The following is a 25,902-nucleotide window of genomic DNA, read 5'->3' as shown; positions in this document are numbered from 1 at the left end:
AATGCTGCTTCACAGTTTAGACAAAAATTGTTAGCTCATGCATTTACATTCCTGCATTCATCAACGCAAGCAACATAACATAGAGCTAATTTACCCAACATCACCTTGGAATTCCTTCAGGGCTTTGCACAACACACCTGCTGGGTGTGTACACATTACAAAGGTGTTTAGATTCCACCCATAGATCATGCTGGGAGGGAACACACTGCAGAGGTGTATACACATTCGTGGTGTGTTTATAAGGTTAGTAAATCAACCCCATTGTGTCTATTGCATCAACTACTGCAGTATACAATTTCGGTCACTAGATGGCAGTGTTTTTAAGTTCTGTTATACAGTATCTATGGTATATACTCTGTTGTATTGAATAAGGTAGAGAATAAAGCTGTGGTTCCTTCCTGTTTTAGCCAAGCCATGTGCAGCATGCATATCAGACTGTGTGCTTGTGTTTTTCTGTGAGGCTGTGCAAGAAGTTCCAGCAGAATTAAATGCAAGTCTATGGGGATAGAACTTTAAAAATCAAATGTCCCCACCTTGAAGCCTACCATTTTTAAAGGTGCAGTGATTTTAACATCACGTAAAGTGAAACAATAAAAATGAAAAATTCCTTCAAATATCATGCCTGGGGGGTCCACCTAACCTGCCTGTAAAGTGGCATATCTGTACAATGTATAGAACCTGCTGCAGCAAAAATGGCAAAGAAATCAATAAATGTTTACCTGCACTATCAAAGTACACGTCAAAATCATTTTGGATAAATGGTCCTCCACTGCACTCTATAGTTCCTTGCAGTCCATCACAGTAGCGAGCTTGCAGTGGTAACTACTTTCCAACACACACAGGGAACATGGGGAACAAAAGTAGCCACCCTCCAGAAGGAAAGACAGTGTCAGCACCAATTCAGAGATGATTTGAGGATCTACAGCCGAGTGATACACAAATAAGATACTTTTTTTTAATAGTTGGGGGTACTTGGTTTTACTTTTAAGATTAAGATTTAACTCCTGAGTTTAGTGTCACTTTAAGTCTGTATAGGCTTACTGGAAATATTCTAGTTTTATTTAAAGTAGTACTTGATGCTCAAATGTTTTTTGAAACCAGATCAAATAAATATACGTTGGCCAGCAAAGTATTTATTTCCATTTTGCCCAAGCATTTACAATCATGTTTCTGAACAGCTGGCTCCAACTCTCTCAGCTTGGCTTCCCTGACCTTCCATCCAATACAAGAACAGCACAGTCTCCAGCAGCTGTCCACCTACTAGCATAGGGAAGGGAGAAAAAAGGTGAGAGGAGCAGGGAAGTGTCTTGTTTTATTGTGTCTGTGTGTTGGTGGAGTCCATAATAGAAGTCACCAGCACTCGATGATGTGTGCAAGAAGTAAAGCACTTTTTATTAAATCGTCACATGCGTCATACAGCCAATGTGTCCAGCCAACGACACGGCGCCATCCGTGTTGTCCCCTCAAGCACCAACCTTTCATCCAAGGTCTGTACACTGAATGGAGTGCAGGTGATTTCGTATTATCGATTGTGTGTTTGTGGAGACACACAGCTTACTGGCTCACAAAAGGGGGCTCCATTGGCCCTGCAAGAGAAAGCAGCCACCCTAACACAGGATGTCAAGGTCAGTGCTCAGGGGACCAGCTGATTCTGCAGGAAACTGAAATTTGTAAACATCAAGGAGCAGCATCCCCTGTAAGTGATTTCATCAGCCTTTGAAATAGCTTAAAAACCTTCTGACTTTAATATCACATTAATGCTATGGGAACTAGTCTAAAGTTACATTTAATTTTGGAATGCTCACATCGACACTGCCTTATGCTGTTTCTCAAGTTCCCACTTGCCAACAAGCTGAAAATTCCCCAGTGAAAATTTCAAGACACTTTTCAAGCATAAGGGGGCAAACTATGTAATGCATACAATTGAGAAAGTTTTTTTTATTTTTTTATTTTACTCTGAATGCTATGTCTATAAATGTGAAGTTTGTACCAAATTCGCACATCATTTACGTCCTTTTCCTAAATGTAATTTGTACCATGTTTATCAGGCTTTTTTTTTTTTTTCAAAAAGATCTCTTTTGCATTGTAAAGACACATTCAAGGTATTAATCCTTTCATATAACTATTTTAAGTGGGATCTCTGTGTCATGGTTGACTTACAGTCACATAATGCAAAACAGCTTTTCACTAAGGACATATCTTTGAAACTAAACACCATTCAGATGTAGATGAAGCACCGGCATATTGATATTTTCCCAGATATAAAGAAGGGTTCCTTTGTTGTGCTTTTTTTTTTTTGTCAACAGTTCACCCAGGCATCCCTGGTTAGAAACTAAAAATAGAAATATTTCTTTTTCACGAATGCGATTACAAAAATTCATTCAAAAATTTCTGTATTCTGTCTGAAAATCTTTTTGAGGCTACAGTAAAGTAACAGTATGTATGTAACTGGTGACCACAAGCCATAAATTGTGAGAAGCACAATGAATGTGAGGCAACTCACATTTTTTTTTCTTTTTTCAAGCTTCAATTTGTGTGCAAGTGTGTGTTAAGTGCCGTTGAAAAATAGTGACCTTTAATAAAGGATTGTATCCTGAGACTATTTTCCCAGACACTCTGTGACCTTTCAAACCAGACTGGGGTGAGGGGGTGTGGAGTTTGGACTTTGAACCGGCCAGTTCCCGCTGTGTCGCTCTTGTTTGCCAGGCTACTTTTTATGGTGTAACAAGGGAGAGGTTTTTTATGCAAAGCAAGCTGAACTGCCAGGCTCAACCTTTGCAAATCAATTTGTCTGTGAAGACGAGCCCAGTGGAGTGAAAGATGGTAGAGAAGGACAAACCCCATCTCTCATTGTGATATCATCGCTTGTGGCACTGTTGTCACTCACATCAATGTTAAAGGGCTACAGGGAAAAAAAAAAGTTGTTAACCCTTGCTTTGCAGTTGCATAATGATGAAAGAGATCCCTTTTTTTTTCAGTCCATAGTGAAAGCTTGACTGTCTTTGCAAATCCTTTAAATAAGCACAGCTGCCCTGGGTTTCTGGACATTTGGCTATTTTCAGTGCCAGTGACTCAATATTAAATAATTGCACTAAGTATGCCCTGTGGCCATTGGACCACTTAAATACTGTAGGATTAAAATAATGGGAAAAGCTGTTTTTTTCCTGTTAATAAAGTATTAAATTGTGAAAATAAAACCAAAGAGGGCTGTTCGCTAAAACAATGTTTCATTTTTAACTTGAACAAAAGCATAAAAAACATTTACAATTAAGGTAATTTAGAAGAACTAATTCAGATCAGTCAAAAATTAGCCTTAAGAAAAAAACAACTACAAGGGTGATTTTAAAAATTACCTTAAATATATACCTTTGGAATAATGATGTATATCTTTGTTAGGTTTCTATACAAGAAATAAGCATATATTTGTTTTATTAAAAAAAAAATATGCCTGCTAATTCTGCCATCTGCATGTATGTATTTGGAGGCAGAAAAAATAAAGCAAAAGTGTTTTTTTTTAATTATTGAAAATACGTCTTACAATGCAAATGCAGGTAAAAAATAATGATTGTAGAAATTATCAAAAACCAAACTAATATGATGTATAAACTCCCTGCAATAAAAAGAAACAAAACAAAGGTCTAAGAGATCTAAGAGCATCTGGGTGGCAGGGAGCGGAATGGTATATTTTTATAGGATTCATTAACGTTCCAGACGCGCGGACACTTCAAGGGAAAAAAAAACAAAGGAAACTCATGTAAATTACCTGGTCTGGAGTAATGTATTTCTACATGAATTAAATATGTCTATACTGAAATTCTGCAAAAAAAATTAACCCTTTTGTGACACAAATAGTCCAAAAAAAATTAAAAAAATTAATGGTTATAACACTGCAACGATCATTAGAAGGCATACAACATTCAGTCATCATGAAATCCAGGCAATCTAAATAGTTGGAGGTATTTAATGAAGGTGGGTATTAAATTATGCTATTGACTCACTGTAAGTCAGGCAAACCACTTTTTCAGATCTTTTTCCATGTGGTGAAAAAAATCCAACAGCTGCCCTTTCCCTCAATGTAGTCCTATAGAGCCATGTTCAGGTCCCAGCTTGAACAATTCTTTTCACAAACGCTTTCTCTGAATGGATCGCATAGAGATTTTCAGCATGCTTGAAAATCTTTGCAGAAGGCTCAGTGTTTTTCTTTTCAGAATAGGACTCCTTTTAGCCTATTTTTTTTAAAATTCCTAAACGAATGACCATTAGCAATACAAGTGATTCAACTATTGCTGATGGTAATTATACAGGTTGGACTGGCCATACAATTAAGGTTACAATAATGAAGTAATACATTTTTAATGGACATATGCCAGCCATACAGTTATGAATAAAGGTGCATCTTTTCTCACAGCAATTCAATTATGAATAAAGTCAACAAGTATCTATTAGAGCAAGTTCTGGGTTCTTCTGCTGACTCAAATGTTCCTCCTGCCAAATGCTACTTTTCTGAATGGAAAATGTTTCCAGCAAGGCTGGGCAAGGACTATATTTCAGGCATAAAATGCATGCCAGCCTGTATTTTGTTTATGACCAAACTCTAATAGGTGAAATGAAGCACTTAGGTTTATGTATTAAGGCTGCTGTTTTCTAGATAATGCAATGCAAGTACTGAGACTGTAAAAGGCATAGCAAGGCTACTGTAAAATAAAACTAACTGAGACTGTACATTTCCAATACAGTTACAACAGCCAATGATTTCTCTCAGTAACCATTCTGGAAAATACCATCGCTGTTCGAATGCCAATACAAGCCTGAGGAAGAAGTTTACTGTGATCATAGATAGTCACTTGCTCTTACATGCAGAAAATTAATCATGAAAACACATACTTAATATAGACTGGGCTGTCTCATACCTGGGATATTTTTCCAGCTATTGTTTGTATCACTGTGACTTTTTTCATGTGTGATAGGATCACCTGTGTTATAAACCCAAAACTTCTCATATACTGCTGTGCCCGCCTGCTCCTCCTTTAAGCAGGGCAAGTTTCATCAGATGAAGTCGGTAAAAGGGATAAAAAGCAGATTGTAAGGACAGCACAATGTGTCAGGAAAGCAGCACAGGCACAAAAGCCTGTGCATTTAGGTACGTGCAGCCCCGTGGATAATGGGCAAGCATGCCGTGACGGGTGACCATGCATGCAAATGTGTGGACATGCGCCTGCTGTGACTCATACACATAGGAATTAGATTCAACGCACAGGAGCATACATGCATGCACACGTACAGGTTTGCTCATTGGTGCCAGTTTAAACTGCCTATTTAAACTCACATAGACCCTGAGCTCATTGCTGACTGGTCTTCAGCTGGTTCCTGTACTCCTGTGATCGGACCTGCTACTCTGTTTCCTGAAGGACAATTTTGGCTTGTGTCCCCCAACTCTGCTTCTCCTTACTGATATGGGACCTTGTTTCTGCATCTCTGTGCTTGACCTCAGCTTGTGATTTCGTCTTCCGATTTGGCACTGCTTTGTCCGGATGTTACCGACCATTGGCCTGGGCTCCCGACTCCATATCCTCTGCCTGTCCCAATACTCTGCTACACTCAGTGGACTAGCCAGATTCTGCAGCTACCACAACCTGTTAAATACACTCAAGCGTCAGCACAGACTTCATCAGATCTGCAACCCAGGCACCAATGTATTTCTTGCGTCCTAACTCTGCCTTTCACCACCCTTAGGGGAGTTGGACAAGGTTTACAAGGGTATTCCTGCCCTGCTCAACTAGGTTTCCACCCAGGTTGACACAGATAGTTATAGGAGGGGTTTAAGTTTTTTGTGTTCAGTTTTTTGGGACACATTCACTTATAAACTAAAACCCACTAGCCCCCTTCCCCAGTTCCAACCTAATCTCACATAGAACTCCCACACCTAGATGCTTACTTATCTGTCCCTGGCAATGGTAGTCTCCTCCAGTGCCCTTAGACACAATTTCTTCCAGTACTGGCTTGCACAATGAGTCCCCATAGACTTGAATAGTGTAGAAGTAAAGCATCATTCAAGTCTAGTGTGAACAAGCCCTAATGAGTTATATACTTTAAGTAAGCACTTGTGGTGGTGGTATTGGCAAGGGGCATGCTTAAGCTGGCTACACACTAAGCAGATTTAGGTCAGTTCTTGATGAACCGGCTGAAATTCATTCAGTGGGTGACCATGTCTGCCACCTTCCACCCAACAACGTTCGATTGAAAAATTAAAGGTGCAAGGTGGAAAACTGTCAGGTGAACAGCGCCTGCATCCTGTCAGATGTATATACTGTTGGGCCAACTGACAGGGCCGACTGTTAAAATACAATAGTTGTAGCAGGAGGTTCTGTTAGATTCTTTTCATTCAGTCCCAAAAACTTTAGTGTCGTTTAGCTCAAGTGGTCTTGGGAGGATGGGTTAGTGTACTTTTTCTCAGCCAGAGTGGAACAAAGCATTTTTCAGCTAAGAATAATCACCCTAAAATTGAAACAAGGTCTTGATTTGATCCTGTCACCAGAGAAGATTTTTCTAAATTCTCTCATTTCCATTCTTACACAGCCTGATTTATCTAATGGATATTTAAGCCCGTTTTAAACACTACATTGTGTATGGGCAACAGCACCCTAAGCTCTGCCCGCATTAGGTTATAAAGTGCGTGGCATTGACACTGATTAGTGAACTGAGTTAATGGAAGCGTTGTATTGTCACATCTGTACAGCGCGCAGCTAAAGATATAACCACGTCTTCAATTTACCTAGTAGGCGTTTAATGTTTACCATTTGTGATTAGCAAATAAAGATCATGTTTAACTTGCATCTGAATTGCTTCAAGTTCTTCATATACAAGGTTCATTTATCAAAGGAAGTTCAATAGGAGACAAACCTATACTTTGCATTGCGGGTAACTTTCCATCACAATTGCATCCAAATGTGGAGAGCCTCTTTGCAAAATATAGATGTATCATGAGAATTGTGCTTCTATGTTGGGCCTAAGTTCCCCCCTGTGTATCGCTGGGACAAATCAATATTTCTTTTTATAGCGGTCAATGAAAATTGGACTGAATAGTCTTTGTGAAAATGCAAAAACATTTGAAATGTTCAGGAGTGCAATCTAGTTTCACATTCAGCTGGATACACATATCAAGTCAGTAAGCTAAATAAATATTCTTCATGCTAAAACAGCTTGTTATTTTTTCCCTTTAAATATTGTATATATTTATTTAATTTGACTATTTTTTCTGGAATGCTGAAGAACATAAAACATGAGAAAAACAGATTGCTAGGTGCTGATCACAGAGCAAGAATATAAAATTAATAAGTACAAGACACCTTTACTGAGAGATCTTTACAGCCTGCCAATACTGACTTTATTCTAAAACACTTTCTTAGTTCTTTAAGTCAGGCCTTCTTAAACTTTCTCCACTCGTGACCCCTTTTTGGCCGAGGAAATGTTTACGTGTGTCTGTGTTTTATTCATTACCAACTACTACTACTACTACCCCCCTTCCCTCTTTACCTTTACCTCCAACAGCTGTGCTCCACTTCTGCTGGGTTAAAGAAAGGTCCATCAATGGAAAAAAAAACATTCATGCACGCACATGCTCAGGAAGGTACCAAGTGCACAGGGGTGGCCCGCGGCCTTAACAACTGCACTGCACTGCACATTAAGCGAAAATCGACCCCCCTGTTCACTTGCGGGACCCCATATGGGGTCGCGACCCCCACTTTAAGAAGCACTGCTCTAAGTCACTTAGTGATGGATGTATACAGCAATTAATTTTCTGGGTCAGCAACTTAAAGGGCATTAAAGTCACTGGGTCCACGGGGCAGCCAGGCAACTAGCATTTTCAGGGGAAGGCCACCAATGGCAGGCTACATATTTATCTCAATACAGGTTAGTAAGTTCTTTTGTTGCACTCATGAGAGATATACAGATATAGTTTCTGATATGAGCAACACATAAATGGAAAAATAAACATTTTCAGCTTTGTTACAAAAATGGTAAACTTATTGATGTTATGACATGACACAATATACAGCAACAGTATATTTTTTCAAAAAGGTGTACTATTTATCATGAAAAAAGCAGCTGGGATCCACATCTACGTGGCTTTGCCTTGGCTGAGATGATGTCATAAGTCTGCTGGAGACTGGATGAAACATTTCCTCAGTTGCATCATCGTCAATGAGTAGAATGTAATACTAAAGATTTGCAGCATATCACAAGGTGAGAAACTCTAGCAGAAGTTGATTTATGCCAGATTTTTGTGAGAACAGCCAAGAACTGGGCCGGCACTAGAATTTACATGATTATGTCATCTCTGAGCCCACATCTTGCTTCTGAAAGTAAATACCGACCCTTTAGAATGTTCTGTCCTCCTAGAGTGATGCTTTTTTTATACACAACTAACTTACTTTTCTAGCCGGTGATGTCATTGGTCATCCTGCATCCCAAGGGGGTTGTCTGAGAAGGCCTGGGTTTACTAGAAGAGGACCAGTGCTGGATTGCAGAGTGGGTACAGCACCAAAATGGAATGTTTATTTTTTAACCACTTGCTGACTGGGGTGTTTATACCCCCTTCCTGACCAGGCCATTTTTCAGTATTCAGCGCTGCAGTATTTTGACTGACATTTATTCCGCCATGAAACGCTGTACTGAAATGAATTTTTTTACCATTTTTTGGAGACAGATAGAGCTTTCTTTTGGTGGTATTTAATCACCACTACGGGTTTTTTTTTTTTACTGTATAATAAAAATTAACGAAATTTTTGAAAAAAATCCTGTTCTCCCTACGTTATGTTATAAAACATTTATTATTACCCAATTTTTTCGTAAAATAGGAAAGACTGGGTCACGTCGGGTAAATGGACACCAAACATGTCAAGCTTTAAAATTGCGCGCACCCGTTAAATCGCAAAAAACTACCATACTCAAAATTGACCATAGCCGACGCTTTAAAAGCTTTTACCGCTCATCAGTTTAGTGTTATCAGTGATTGATGACCCTAGAATTATTGCTCTCATTCCGACGTTCGCGGTGATATGTAACATGTGCGGCGCAATGGATGTAATCGTCGTTTTCGCACGTAGGCGTGATTGATGCATGTTTGCGTGTGCATGTGGGGGCCCGGGGACTTTAATTTTTTTTATTATTATTGCTTTGATATGTGATTTTGAGTTTATTTATTTGTTTTTGTAACAAATGTTTTAAACTTTTTTTTCACTAAACTTTATTGCTATCACATAGGGAGCAAACAAGCTATGTGATAGCCAATTGCAGTGACAGGTCCTCTTTATGGAGACATCAGGGGTCTTTAAGACCCCTAATGTCACCTAGGCACCCCCAGAGAAGCTGATGAAGCAGAGACCTGCTTCACCAGCTTCTCTCCGGTTTCTGTACCGGAGAGTGACACTGAATGCAGGCAGAGGAGATCAAACAGAGCTCGTGTACTGAGCTCCGTTTGATCTCCGGCCGCAGAGCTGCTGTGCTGGTCTCGGGCTCACACCGGGAACAGCGCAACCCAGGATCGCCAGCAGCGGCAGCGACGGAGGGGGGGGGCGCACACCCGCCCACATATTACAAGCAATCGGGCATCTCTACAGACGCCCGAACGCTTGTATGTAAACAGCCATCGCTGGCTGTTTACATTCAAAGCCGGTTTCTCCCTCGTGTGCGCCGCCTGGCGGCGGGCACAAGCGGGACGGGATAGGACGTCTAAAGACGCCCACCCGCCCTCAAGAAGCCGCTGTCCGGCCGTTTAATTACAACGGCCAGACAACAGGTAGTTAAATCATATTTTCATGAAAAATTCTTAAATGTGTTTTTTTTTTATCCAACTAAAGTACCAAAATTTCTATTCATATCAGGCACTCGCAATCCCCTATACCAGTGGTGGCGAACCTATGGCACGCGTGCCAGGGAGGGCACGCGAGGCCCTTTCTGCTGGCACGCGAGCCCAGGTTCAGTCCCCAAAACATTAAGGCAGCCGAGCGGTCTAATGTCGACGGGGAGAAATCGGCAAGCAGCAGGAGAAGGGGGATGGAGCGGCAGAGGGTGGAGACAGAGTGAGATTGAGTCGGAGATGAGAGGACGTGAGGAGACGGGGTAAGCGTTTGTGTGGTACCATATCAAAAGCCTTTGAGAAATCCAGATATACCACATCTACCGGCTTATTTACTGGGATGGATCGGCATGAGACTGGGGGCGGAGACAGAGGGAGATGGAAGAGGCCTGTGAAGACAAGGAAGAGGCAAAGGCAGAGACGCGATGGAGGAGGCGTTGCCAAGGGGCCAGTCAAGCGGTGGTCCAATACAGGTAGGTTAGACGGCTGCTTCCTCCTCGCTAGGACCCCGGGAGGCCCCCGCAAGCGGCCGTCTAATCTGTCAGAGGTCACCGCCGCTGCCTGATTGTGAGCGGCCCGACTACAGAGGCGATCCGGGACGTTCGGGTCCCCCGTGAGAGCCGTACAAGGCTGTAAGGCAGTGATGTTAAACGTTTCTTAAACCTGAGCGCCCAAACTGCAATACTAAACTTATTTTCAGTGCTGGCACTTTGAGATAAATAAATTGATTTTGCGTCGCAGTTTGGGCACTCGGGTTCAAAAAGGTTCGCCATCACTGCCCTATACAAAAGGACTCAGACCGGGAGAGGGAAGGGCAGCACTAAGGGCAGGTTCACCCCATTTTCCTGAACCAGATCTGGAATGTAGTGCATTGCATTTTGCCGCATTTGTACCACGATTTTACTGTGATTTTGCTGCATTCAGGAGCTTTTTTAACTTAAAATGGGCTTTCAGGTGCGTTCCAGTGCATTTTTGATGTGTTTCCATGCGTTCCAGTGCATCCCAGACCAGACAAAATGTGAAGTATTTTTCTGGTGTGAACAGAGACAAACAAACAGCAAAGGGATACATTAGGATGCATTTTGGGTCAGGAAACAATCTGGTCTGGTCTGGTTTGGAGATGATGTGGTGTGAATGGGCCCGCCAGTCAGGCTCTGTTGCAAGAATGAAGAAGGAAAATGATAAAATTAATAGAACAGATGGATGACCAGATGGATCAGTGATCTGCTGCTCCTTCATTGTCCAATCAGCAGTGTGCTCTTGACTAAGCTGTGTTTCTTCTGCTGCAGCAGTAGAGCCCAAGGATATGACAGTGTAGTCTGGAAGGGTTATCTGGATCAGTAGAGAGGGGCTGTACAAAATATTAAATATTGGCAGCTACAACCATGTTTTAACTGTGTAGGCTACTTTCTGAAGTTTAACTTTCACAGGTCTATTCACAAAAGGGTGAAGAGTTTGGAGAAGGCAGGAGAAGTGAACAATCTAGGACAGGGCCTCTTAAACTGTGGGTTGCGATCCCATATGGGGTGGCGTAAGTGAATGGGGGGGTCATGATCCGAATCCCCGGCCAGAGCCGCCATCAGTGGGGTACGGCCAGTACTTGGGTGAGGGGCCCGGGCTCCAAGCAAGATTTTTTTTATTATCGATATACACTGGGGTCATGTAAAAATCTCCTTGGCCGAAAAGGGGTCTCAAGTGTTAAAAGTTTAAGAAGGCCTGATCTAGGACAACATATCTTATTTGGAAAAATTCTCCAATTCAGCTCACTTTCCACATCAGCTATGTTGTCCTAGATTGTTCACCCTTCACCCTTTTGTGACTAACCCTGTAAAACGTCATATTAGAATCATCCTTTATGAAACAGCAAGGCCTTGTTTAATTCAAGAGAATAGCTTAGTCCACATAAATATTCAAATGGTAATCAAAAATAGACATTTCGACCTTAATCTAGCCTACATTATTTTTTTAAAACAACCAACCTTCTTTGAATTGAAAGAAATTACAATGGGATGGCTTGTTCCAGTGCAGCGTAAAGCAACACCAGAGCATAATGTTGTTAAGCACTTGTTACAGTATACAGGAAATAGATTTTCCTCAAGTGAACTTTAGCTTATCTCTTTATTCCTAGCTTGCCTTGTTTCACAGGAAGGTCTGCGCATTCGATCACCATAACTGTTTGTTTAATAAAACACACATTGTAACTATATTAATGTCATTCGCTTTTCACAAAAGGTCACTCCCTACTTCCTTCTTCCCCTGAAATATAATGTATACAGTAGAAATTAAATTTTATGTAAACTATACCCGGTGCCTACATTATGCATATTGTTCATACGAACTGTAAATACAACGTTCAGTGTGCTATACCATATTATATTTTCCTTGGTGAGACAAATCGTGATTGCTTATCATCACTAACGTTATTAAATATTCAATAACATTTTTTCATATTGCAAGTTTATTGCAACAGCCTACTGTAGATACCATGTTGTCACTGTTTCAAATTATAGGATGTCACTAATAATTAAATACAATTAATTATAAGGAGCACATTTATATTAAAGTATATATAAAGCTCAAATCTAGTTTTCAGTATGTTTGGTATCATGTCTCACTGTATTCAGGTTTTTGGATCAAAGAATTTTGCAAATGTAATTTTTAATTTTGGACATTTCGCAGTAAGGGCTCATTCACAGTAATTGCATGGTAGAACATTGGTGGGAATTTATCAAAACTGGAGCAGAAGAATTTGGAGCAGTTGCCTATGGCAAACCAAACAGCTTCTCTCTTCAGTTTCATCAGTTAAGGTTTGAAAATGAAAGGTGGATTCTGAATGGTTGCCAGGAGCAACTGCTCCAGATTCTCTCTGCTCCAGTTTTGATAAATTCCCCTCAAAGTGTTTTCCCTCGTGGCTAGTGTCCACTGGGTGGCAGCAGTGAGGTGTAATGCCTTGCACAGTTATAACGCAAAGCACTGTTTACTTTTTTGTTTATTTTCTTAACTTTATATGGAGTATACAAAATGTACATTTAATTTGTGTCTCTGCATGGCAGCACTTTACATTGTGCTGTGGAGCTGTGAACTCCAGTGGAATCCAGTGCATTGAGGAAAAATGAAGTATGTCTGCATTTTAACACAGCCCATTGCACCATACATCACGCCACAGGGAACAAGTGTTTTCTATGTGCCAATCACTGCACATACAGGGTTATTCACAAAAGGGTGAAGAGTTTGGAGAAGGCAGTATAAGTGAATAATCTAGGACAACATAGCTGAACTGGAAAGTGAGCGGAATTGGATAACTTTTCCAAATCAGCTATTTTGGCCTAGATTGTTCACTTCTCCTGCCTTCTCCAAACTCTTCACCCTTTTGTGAATGACCATGCTTGTTTGAAAAAAAAAATCTAGCTTTTATCGTACCGTGTGTCACAGGTCATGCTGCCTCTGCCTTGTTAGAAATGTTTAAATCTTACGTGAACACCAGTCTAAAACACATATTATAAAAATCTTCCCTTTTCCTTCACAGTTTTACATTGTGTAGCCTGATCTGTTGCTTCTTTAATTTACATTCAGAATATTTCCCCACTGCGGCTTGTCACTTCCTCTTCCTGACTGGAGGGTTGTACTAGACAGGAAAAGTGTCTACAGTTCAAGAGGAACCCCAGCCATATTTTCGGAGACCGAGTGACAAAAGGACTCTGATTTGCTGTTTCCACAGCCTAGACAGGAAGCCCACCCTTGGTAACAGCAAAGGAAGACTGGGATTGGCTGCTGAGTAGCCTGGATGGTAGCCCTGCCCACCAGACCTAAGATGGAAGAGGGGACTGCTTGGGGTGGACACAGGTCAGTGAGCGAGCCACTGGGAGTGAGCAGCTGTGTTACTGTACTGGGCTGCACAGGAGAGAAAAAGAAAGTACACCCTCTTTGACTGATATGATTTTAGGTATCAGGACATAATAAGAGTAATCTGGTCCTTAGCAGGTATTAACATTAGGTAAATACAACCTCAGATAACCAACAACATATGACATAAAATACCGGGTCATTATTTATTTTACAAACACGTCTTCACTGGTAGCTTAAGAAATATTGCAGTCAATGGATGAACGCGCGTACAAATGAGGAAAAACGCACATGAAAATGTGTAACACGCTTCTGCCATGTGTTTTCTGTCATTTCCATTGACATCTATGGAGAAAAAAACAATCTTGAAACACCAAAAAAAGGTCATGTACTTTTTTCTGCATTTGCCATTTTCCTGCTGGTATTTTGCTGCTCAGGTGTGAACAGGAGCCATTGAAAATCCTTGGATTTCTTGTGTTGGGCTTTTGTTACTGAACCAGACCTTAGCACTGCAGTTTGCTGGACTTGACTATTGAGGTGTTTTAACACAATGCCAAGGAGGCAAGACATCAGCAATGATCTTAGAGAAGCAATTCTTGCTGTTCATCAATCTGGGAAGGGTTATAAGGCCAATTAGATAATACAATTAGAAAACCATACACAGCATATTAGCACAAACACCTCATACCAACTGTCAAGGATGGTGGTGGAGGGATGATGATTTGGGCTTGTTTTGCAGCCACAGGAACTGGGCACCTTGCAGTCATTGAGCTGACCATGAACTACTCTGTATACCAAAGTATTCTAAAATCAAATATGAGGCCATCTGTCCGACAGCTAAAGCATGGCCAAAATTGGTTCATGCAACAGGACAATCATCCCAAGCACACACCAGCAAATCTACAACAGAATGGCTGAAAAAGGAAAGAATCAAGGTGTTGCAATGGCCCAGTCAACGTCCGGACCTGAACCCGATTGAAATGTTGTGGCGGAGACTTAAAAGAGCTATGTATAAATAAATGCCCACAAGCGATTAATTCAAGCTATTGCTGCTAAGGTTGGTTCTACAAGCTATTTTGGCTTTATTTTTGTAAAATAAATAATGACACGGTGCAATATGTCATGTGTTGTTGTTCATAGGAGGTCATATTTACCTCATTTCAAGACCTGCTAAGACCTGATGGTTTTAAACCATAGAGTTCAAAGAGGATGTACTTTCTTTTTTAACATGACTGTACATCTCCCAGTGCACCCAGGCCCACAAGGCTATATCCAGAGGAGAGCTGCTGCTGCTAAGACCTATGTTCAGAGACTGTGCTACAGAGAATTGTGAATACGGGGCTGCTGTGCTGTGAACACCAGAGACTGGCTATTCCGCTGTTCCTATGCTGCTGCGAGGAGAGTGCTGCTGTGTGCTGGCTGCAAGGGAAAGCTGCTATGTTTGCTCTTCCTGTGCTGCTGTGCCATGCACGCCGAAGATTATGCTGCTGACCAGTGATCACCAAAGAATGTGTTACAGCTTCTGCATTGCTGTCCTCCGTCCATCCTAGACTGCATCAGCTGGAGATGGTTTTGCTGTGAGAAGGGTGCCACACTGTGCCTTTTAGAGACTGAGATATAGGGGTCTATTCACTAAGCTGCCGTAGGCAGCCGAGTGAATGACCGACCTGAAGTGAAGTGAGCCGAACACTGTTCGGCTATTCACTTCAGGCTGGTACAGCTGATTTTAGCCGTATATCAGCTGAAATCAGCCGTACATCGGCTTGCTTCGCATGGCTTCGGGTCGGCCGAACATGCTCGGCATGTTCGGCTGAAAGTACACCCTCTTTGACTGATATGATTTTAGGTATCAGGACATAATAAGAGTAATCTGGTCCTTAGCAGGTATTAACATTAGGTAAATACAACCTCAGATAACCAACAACATATGACATAAAATACCGGGTCATTATTTATTTTACAAACACGTCTTCACTGGTAGCTTAAGAAATATTGCAGTCAATGGATGAACGCGCGTACAAATGAGGAAAAACGCACATGAAAATGTGTAACACGCTTCTGCCATGTGTTTTCTGTCATTTCCATTGACATCTATGGAGAAAAAAACAATCTTGAAACACCAAAAAAAGGTCATGTACTTTTTTCTGCATTTGCCATTTTCCTGCTGGTATTTTGCTGCTCAGGTGTGAACAGGAGCCATTGAAAATCCTTGGATTTCTTGTGTTGGGCTTTTGTTACTGAACCAGACCTTAGCACTGCAGTTTGCTGGACTTGACTATTGAGGTGTTTTAACACAATGCCAAGGAGGCAAGACATCAGCAATGATCTTAGAGAAGCAATTCTTGCTGTTCATCAATCTGGGAAGGGTTATAAGGCCAATTAGATAATACAATTAGAAAACCATACACAGCATATTAGCACAAACACCTCATACCAACTGTCAAGGATGGTGGTGGAGGGATGATGATTTGGGCTTGTTTTGCAGCCACAGGAACTGGGCACCTTGCAGTCATTGAGCTGACCATGAACTACTCTGTATACCAAAGTATTCTAAAATCAAATATGAGGCCATCTGTCCGACAGCTAAAGCATGGCCAAAATTGGTTCATGCAACAGGACAATCATCCCAAGCACACACCAGCAAATCTACAACAGAATGGCTGAAAAAGGAAAGAATCAAGGTGTTGCAATGGCCCAGTCAACGTCCGGACCTGAACCCGATTGAAATGTTGTGGCGGAGACTTAAAAGAGCTATGTATAAATAAATGCCCACAAGCGATTAATTCAAGCTATTGCTGCTAAGGTTGGTTCTACAAGCTATTTTGGCTTTATTTTTGTAAAATAAATAATGACACGGTGCAATATGTCATGTGTTGTTGTTCATAGGAGGTCATATTTACCTCATTTCAAGACCTGCTAAGACCTGATGGTTTTAAACCATAGAGTTCAAAGAGGATGTACTTTCTTTTTTAACATGACTGTACATCTCCCAGTGCACCCAGGCCCACAAGGCTATATCCAGAGGAGAGCTGCTGCTGCTAAGACCTATGTTCAGAGACTGTGCTACAGAGAATTGTGAATACGGGGCTGCTGTGCTGTGAACACCAGAGACTGGCTATTCCGCTGTTCCTATGCTGCTGCGAGGAGAGTGCTGCTGTGTGCTGGCTGCAAGGGAAAGCTGCTATGTTTGCTCTTCCTGTGCTGCTGTGCCATGCACGCCGAAGATTATGCTGCTGACCAGTGATCACCAAAGAATGTGTTACAGCTTCTGCATTGCTGTCCTCCGTCCATCCTAGACTGCATCAGCTGGAGATGGTTTTGCTGTGAGAAGGGTGCCACACTGTGCCTTTTAGAGACTGAGATATAGGGGTCTATTCACTAAGCTGCCGTAGGCAGCCGAGTGAATGACCGACCTGAAGTGAAGTGAGCCGAACACTGTTCGGCTATTCACTTCAGGCTGGTACAGCTGATTTTAGCCGTATATCAGCTGAAATCAGCCGTACATCGGCTTGCTTCGCATGGCTTCGGGTCGGCCGAACATGCTCGTCTGAGCCGAAGCTCCGGCAGTTCACTTGCTGCCGTTCGCCCCTGTTCTCATTGGGGCCGAACGGTAGTGAGTGAACAGCTGAATGCCGCTGAGCTGCATTCAGCTTGGCTGTTCTGCTCGGTCCCTCAGAGGGACCGAGCAGAACAGAAAAATAGTAAAAAAAGTTTTAAAAAAGTAAATAGAAAACGTTCTACTGAACCGAAGGGGTCCTGGGGTCGAAGCTAGCTGAAGGATCGGCCGAAGCTACGACTAGATCCTTCGGCAGCTTCGTGAATAGACCCCGTAGTGTATTGTGCAGTGTGATCAATGAGGACTTTAAGAGACAGAAAGAGAAAGAAAGAGAGACTGTCGTCAAGGACACCCAGACGCTTAACATTGGTGACAGGTCCCCAGGATGTTTACATTATTGTCCATTTACTTGAGCGCTCCATCGAAGGTAAACAAAGCAAAACGAATGGTGAACACACTCATCAACTTATAACCAGCAAGGTGCACAAGGAAGGGCTTTAAACAGTACAAAAGCAAAAAGTTTCCCACCACACTCACCAGCCAGCCTGCAAAAAAATAAACCTGTCTAACTTCTAAGTTTAAAACAGAGGTTTTAGATACACGTCTTCTGCAGAATATGTGGAAGCCGCACTGCCTCGTCAAGGCCCCTCTGTGTAGTGCGGCCCTAACTCTAACCTATGAGAGTCTCTATCTTGGAGCATATGTAGCAAAAGATAAATTGGGTGCAGGTTCTCCAGGAGGCAGCCCAACCTCCTTAAAGGTGCAGGGACACACCAGAGACCCACACATCACAACGACAGCTGAGACCCCCAGTGTGTCACTGCACCAAATCAGACAAGCAAAACAAATGGTAAAGGCCCTAACACTGGCAGGACTTTGGTGGCAGTGTTTACTGATCAGTGAGCTAGTTAGGACCTCATATTTGTAAATGTTCCTCATGTTTATTCTCCTTGCATCTGACATGTCACTGTGCAATATTGTACTGCTGTGCTTACTGCTAAAACCGATTCTTGTTTACTAGGCTTTACCATTAATAAAGCCTATTAAAATGTTACTGTTGTGTCACTAAGATTGGGTTCAGATAGGCTGGGTCATCACTGGGGAACAGTAGAGGGACCCATCTATCCAGTAGCTGCTTAGGAGTAGTGCTCAAATTGTGAAGCAGATAAAGGGTAATTGTCAGTGGAGCAGCTCTAACGCTGATGAGTTTTAGTCCTATGATCGCTATACATTTAAACGTGACATTTTAAACCTTTAAGTGCCTTACTCTGTATGTAAAATATGATGATTCAGCAGTGTAAAATATCTACAAAGAACTCCATTGGCTTGGGTGGCCACATAATTAATTTCACAACTGCAAATATCCAGAAATGTTCATCTGTTGTTGATCGTTGTGTCAGTATCTGTGTATCACCATCATTGCAACCAAGAAAATACCTTATGCATTGGCCTCTTCTCCCCAGATAACTAGTCTGAAGGCTTCTAAGCTGTTTGAAAAATCAAAGTTCAAATACTGAAAATAAGAACACCGGATGAAACTAGTTAATAACACAGGTAGGCTGGAGCAGGAAAGAAAGAAAAGAGGTAACACGACTCATGTGTATTAAGGTCTTCATAAGGTTAGCAGAGACACAGAAAAGAATCAATAATAATGAAAATATGAGTTGAAAGTGCATCACCGTATGTTTAATCATTTTGAAGATCGCAAGAAACAGTTTGTACTTTACACAAAATGCTTTAATATTTTGAAAATGCCATTAATAGTTCTAAAGGTTTTTTTTGTATTTTTATAAAATGAAAAATGAAAAAGATGAACTAACAGATATCTCTTGATATGCTGTGATAACATTTTTGTACCTTTCAATATATTCAGATTAAGAACTGATTGTTCTAGATATATCCAAATCTCTATTCTAGTCTATACTCGTATACTATGTTCGTCAATTGCAGCTCTCGCAAAGTGCTCTTAAAAAGCTCAATGACGCTACAAGTTATTTCACAGGAAACAAAATGCCCCAAACGGCAATAAAAAAAAGCTTGCAAAATAAAAACATAATACTTTGTCATATTTGTATTAATTTGCAAATGATCAACTTGTCAATCCCTTTCTGCTTATTTGCCTCCATGATACCACTGGCCCTATCAAGTTAGTTATAGAACACATTTCCAGACTAGGTTTACCTCCGCATTTGCCTGACAGAGTCACAATTGCCACTGAGTTTTAGTAATATTAAATGTTACAGGCAACAGCGCTAATCTGTTTTTAATATTTTCTATTTGCAGATGGTGAATCATTGATTGTATCAATGATCCGCTATTGATTTCCATTCAGATCCCTCCACGCTCAGTCGCTCACCACTGAACACATTCACAGCACATATGACATCCTGCAAATGAGGAGCCTAAAACCCTAATTTGCATTCCATGGCATTTGCCCTCCTCTCCTTCAGCAGATTCATGTTATAACTAACAAGAATAAAAAGGATGAATGTGGGAAAAGGCCAGCAAACATAGGAAAAGATAGGAAGGCAAAGTTGCCTAGATTCCCCTGCTTTTAATAAAGTGCTTGTCAACACTCATTAATGCTCATGCATTAAAGTTTGTTAGGGACTGGCATGTTCAAGCATTGCTGGTGTGAGTATGCCCAGTATAATATTGTATTTGTCATATTTAAACAGCAGTATACAGAGTAAAAACAATAATGTTATTCATAGCATCTGGTCAAATGTTTATCGTTATATGGTGGACTGTAGTTGCATTGGGTAATTATTTTTTCTAATAACAATCAGTATTTTGATGTTGATTGTGTTTTTGTAGATATTTTTAAGAAATGAAGTAAAGGCATCCATGCAATGAAAACATTTAAATACTAACCTGTCCTACAGCCTGTGTCACTTAACTAGGCAGCGTTAAATCTCTATACTTGCCAAACTATCTTCAACATCTAGCACATTTCTCAGTGAGTTTCCTGGCTCCCTCCTGCTTTTTGTAGTTCCTTACATCACTACTGTGTACAGCATGGTACCTATGTGACATAGGTACCAGCATAGGAAACCACGGAGTGCTAGAAGTCTGTGCCAAGCATAAAATGCTCATACGGTGAAAAAATAATTCTAAGGTTCGTTTGGAACTTTTTTCCTGCTAGTTTGAGGTCATGTCCTGGTGTTCTTGATCTTTTCTTCAAACCCTTAATGTGTTTGAAGGTTTCAGTCATGTCCTCCCTTTCTCTTCTTTCCTTAAAGCCTGTACATATTAAGTTCCTGCATTTTTACTATTATACAGGATTTATATTGTTCCAAGTTTGCAAGTGCTTTACAATACAAAAGAAGACAGTACTCTAAACCCTCAGGTGCAGGGCCCTCCTTACCATCGTGTCTTGAATTGTATGGTAACTGTAATGTCTTCCTTATATTGTAAAGCGCTGCCCAAACTGTTGACGCTATATAAATCCTGTATAATAATAATGCAATACAATTTAAGACAAGATGGTTAGGAGAGCCCTGCTCGCGAAGGCTTACAATCTAAGGGAAGGGCAAGTGATACAAAAGGTGGTAACTGTGTGGGGATGAGTTGTTTGAGAAACTAAACAATAAGATAGGTTTAGCCTTCCCTGAGATACGTTTTTCCGGGATCGCCTAAAGGCAAGCAGAGTAGGAGACAGCCAGACAGGTAGGGAGTTCCAGGGGATAAAAGAGACTCAAGAGAAGTCCTGGAGGTGAGCATTGGAGGAGATGATGAAAGAGCTAGAGAGCAGGTGGTCTTGGGAGGAGTGTGCTCTGTATTTGTGCTTTCTGAGCATATATTAGCATATCTGCTAAATATCTGCAAAATATATAAATAAGCTTACCTTTGGTGTTTTAGAGTGTGGTTCACGACCAGCATAAACCTCCCAGGCAATGTCCTCCCAGGCCCTATGGGGCCTGCAGCGATCCTTGTAATTGTGGTCACTGCGATCGTACAGCAATCTCCTTGCCCTCACAGGCAATATTATTTCTTCCTATATCAAGCATGGTGTGTTCCACTTACTCTGTCTTCCTATGCAGCCTGGCTAGACTAGTTGTTGCTTGGAGGCGGAGACTTGTTATCCACAATGAGCCAGAAATGTGGTAAAATGCATGTACATGAGTTTTTCATGCATTCCTATTAAAGTCTATGGGGCCAAAACACACTGAAAGCACCAAAAGAAGTACCTTCCCGTTTTGCTATAAGTCTCAAGGCAGTGCAACGCAAGTATGAATGAGGCAAATAGAAAATAATGGGATTTCTCTTGTGCATCCACGTGACACATGTGTGAATGAGGACTAAGCAATTCCATACAAAATATCCTTCCTTAGCTAGAAATCACTTAAATTAAAAAAACAAAAGGATCACTGTGAATAAATAGTACTTCTGACATGATACTTACTCTGATGTCTCAGGGGCAGGAAGTTAAGCAAGCTCTCCCCAGTGGGGCAACAAAAAACAATGAAAACCTAGCTAGGCTTCAAACCCTTCCCCACTGTATCAAAAAAGAAAAAAACTCAATCAGTCTCAAGAACACTAAACAAATCGTATGTTTCTCATGTCCCACAGGGAACATGTAGCACTTCATCCCATTTCAATATGCGCTACTGATGTTGAGCTAGTATGGTCAACAGTGCACCCCCTCGCCCCCCAATGCTGTCTGACAATGCTGCTCAGAAGGAGTTGAATAGCTTATTATTTTTGGTTGACAGCATGCTGGCAGTGGGCGCATGTTAGAGTTAGGAACAAAGCTCTGAGCTACACAATAGGAACACCCACAAATTGGGCTTCTGGCAGGGGAAGAGCTGACAGGCAGTAATTAGAGAAAAAGAATGGATTTATGGTTCAATCAGACAGCATATCATTACACAATAAGAAACAAGTTTGTCTACAAGAATCACTAAACCAGCAGTTAAAAAAAGAACTATGGCCAAACCTTTTTTTGGTTGTAGTTCTCTTTTGGGTCACAGGAGTACCGTTACTATTGTACTCCTGTGAACCAAAGTCAGCATATAGCGGGCTACTGCCCCAATAAGCACTGGAGAAACAGAGAGAGGAAGGGGAATCCCTGTGGGGAGCAGGGATTGACAGTCACCGTTCTCTGCAGGGAAAAGCCATGAGCTGAACGATCAGCGGTTTGTGATCACTCAGATCTTATGCTATAGAGCCAACGTGAGACAGCTGTAGCGTCACACCTTGACTCAAACTATTGGGAAGAGTATATTTTAATTCTTTAAAGTGTATTTCCACTTTTGCAGTCAAATTTGAGAAAACCCCTCTATATGTTCGTTATGTGTTCCTGTTCACACAGCATACTGAAAAATAACTTTTAAAAAAATTCTTAACTTTTTAGATGTTCTGTTAAATCAGGCAAGATGGCTGATTCCAGATTTTCTTAGCCCTTTCACAGTGGTCTGTCCTAATGGAAAGACTTGGGACTGAAATTTGAGGATTTTGTTTATCTGATAAGCTTCATTAACATATCATGGGCAAGCCACCTCAGAGCCCTCACAGCTCCTCCTAACATTTCAAAGAAATAGAAGCAAGAAGACATGTTAACCCTTGAAACCCTAACCCTAAGTAAAGCTTATGTGATGTGAATGGGAACATGTAACAAAAAACAAAATAGGTGTTATCCTTATTTGGCTGCGAAAGTGGAAATACAATTTAAGATCTCGATGCTCAATAGACTTCCTGTTTAAAACAACAATAGGAATGAATTCTATAGTGTGATACTTTAGATCAGTGGTAGGCAACCTTGGCACCCCAGGTGTGGGGAAACTACAAATCCCACCATGCTTAAGCTTCTGCAGAGTCATGCCTGTGGCTGTCAGAGTCTTGTAATGCCTCATAGAACCTGTAGTTCCACACCAGCTGGGGTCCCAATGTTATCTACCTCTACCTTCCTCTAACTGGCAGAATTGTCACCTGTGTAAATTCTCTTTAAATGCTCGCTTTATAAGAAGATACATGTCTCAAACAACTTAATAAAATATACATAAAATATTGTAATGTTTAATAACCTACACTTAAAGTGGCACTAAACTCAGGAGTTAAATCTTGAAATTGCATTCACGTATCCTAATTATTAATAAAACTATAGCTTATTTGTGTATCACTCGGCTGTAGATCCTCAAATCATCTCTGAATTCCTACTGACACCGTCCTTCCTTCTGGAGGGTGGCTACTTTTGTTCCCCATGGTCCCTGTGTGTGTTGTAAAGTAGCCACCGCTGCAAGCTCGCTCCCGTGATGAACTACAATCGCACTTTTAGTTTACTAATATATAGTGGGATTGTAGTCCATCACGGGAGTGAGCTTGGAGCTGTGGCTACCTTACAACACACACAGGGACCATGGAGAACAAAAGTAGCCACCCCTCCAGAAGGAAGGACAGTGTCAGTATAATTTCAGAGATGATTTGAGGCTCTACAGCTGAGGGATACACAAATAAGATATGTTTTTGTTAATAATTAGGTTACTTGAATGCATTTTTAAGAATTAACTCCCGAGTTTAGTGTCACTTTAACATCCAAGTCTAATGTATTTAGTGAAGCAATCAAGTAAAGAAAATGCACATGCAGAAATGCTGGGGGATTCAATTCATTGACTCTTTTCCCCATATGTTTTTACAACCAAAGTCAGTGCACAGATTGCCACTTTTAATAAGATGTTTTAAAAATCAACAGCAATATTTTTTTAGCCTGCATGTTCCACATTAATATCCCGGTCGCACAAGCATGAAAAACCAAAACCACAAGAGCAGCAAGCAACTGTAAGAACACTGATTGTAAGTCATCTGACATATATAATTACATGAATTGCTCTCTGTGCTCTTAACTGTTATTCCTTTCAACAGTTCTGACCCTGCATACAGAAAGAGCCACCCCCATTACTGCCAAAAATGGAATCAGTAACACAAGGCAGTCCAAGTTCCAGCTCAACCCTACGCCTGGCTGTGCGCCAGGGCTGTGTAAATTTTCGTGAGCTCTGGCTATTTTGCCAGAAGTCTGCAATGTGTCTGGACAGGAACGGAACCCTTTTGTGAGGCCAGCCCTGACCGATCAGGAAGTTGAATTGAAAAACACACTCGCACACATAGCTTGGCATATACAGTAACTTTTTTGTTTTTACCTTCAAACATCGCACGGCTTAGCTGCTTATGCATATTATATCAAGCAGGCCGTTTTAGAGAAAGGAAATAAAATATATCCGTGCGGCCTCTTCACATGCATGTTATCTACTTAACTTCTGTGAGCTAAAGATCTGTGAATGTTTATAGAAAGCTCTGGGGCTATACAGCTTAATGTATATATAAAACCTGCACAAGACAAGCTGCGGCCCAGAGCCCAGGAATTTGTAATATTTATTCCTTTACACATAATGAATGCTGATATTAAACAGAGAGCACATTGTACACAGTATATATACACTGAATATATATATATATATATATTTATATAGATAGATGGATTCATTTTTTAACCCCTGTTTGCATGGAAATGGTCAACAAAGCAACTCCTTTCTCAGCAAAAAGCATGTAACCCCCATGGCTAAGTCCTTGATCACACATCTGCATTCTGTGAACATGTGCAGGATGCACGCATTGGTATGCGTTCACGGAATACGTCAAAAACATGCAACACACTTGTTTATGGCACCCCAAACACAGCCAGGAAAACACACATTTTTTACCGTGCACTGACGTATGTTAAACACATACAAATGCATGCTGAAAAAATGCAGTATGCCTTTAGCAGAATCTGCTACATGAGCTAATTTTCCGCATTTGTTGCATGTGTGGCCCCCTTTGAAATCAATAAGTGACGCGTGGCAAATGTGGGAAAAAATGCACACATGCAGGTGCGAACGTGATGCGCTTTCACGGAACGTGAAGGTGTGAACAAGGACTAAAGGTGACTATACAATCTAATTGTACATTCTCCTACCATCAACTATAGAGTGTAAGGGTCTTCCTCCTTATATTGCACAGTTTAGGTAAATCTGAAGGAGATTGTGCAGAGACTGTACAATCAGATTATATAGTGTATGGCAGGGCTGGACAAATTACTGGAGCAAGGTAGCCAATGCTCCCTAAAAATTACAACTGGTTCCTAACTATTAACTTTATAACTTTATTAACTATTACTTCTTCAGACCTGGAGATAATGAGCGGAAGGGCTGCATGACTGGGGGAAGTATTAGTCCCTGAAGAAAGGCTTAAATAAAATGTGAATCTGTTGATCTTACCTGATTGGAGGTTGTAGTCAGGTGTCGGGGAGGAGATGGGAAGGGACTGCAAGAGCTGATGGGCGTTCTTTCTGGAAAGTGGATCAAGGAAGCAGGTTGTCTCGCCCTTCCTCCCCTAATTTTTTGCAGTTGATGACAGTTGCAATGCTTGTTTATGTCATGGCAGCTTGGCAGGTTAGGAGGTCTTTGGGGGTCTAGAAATGTGAGTCGGTTACAAAATGGGGGGCCATCATCTGGTATGGTGCTTCCCCCCGTTAGTGTCGGTAGTTGTCGGGAGCCTGGCCCTTTGGAAAATGGGAAGCAGTAACTGTTCTCGAGCTAGTGGGGGTGCAGCTGGAGACATGGCAGTGGTTTTAGTAGAGGCTTTATTTTGGCTGATGGGCACCAAAGAC

The sequence above is a fragment of the Nanorana parkeri genome, unplaced genomic scaffold, assembly GCF_000935625.1.
Source record: "Nanorana parkeri isolate BGI_ZX_2015 unplaced genomic scaffold, ASM93562v1 scaffold11, whole genome shotgun sequence".
In the NCBI taxonomy this organism is placed as follows: Eukaryota; Metazoa; Chordata; class Amphibia; order Anura; family Dicroglossidae; genus Nanorana; species Nanorana parkeri.
The sequence above is the reverse complement of the archived record's forward strand: the minus strand, read 5'-3'. Positions refer to the sequence as shown.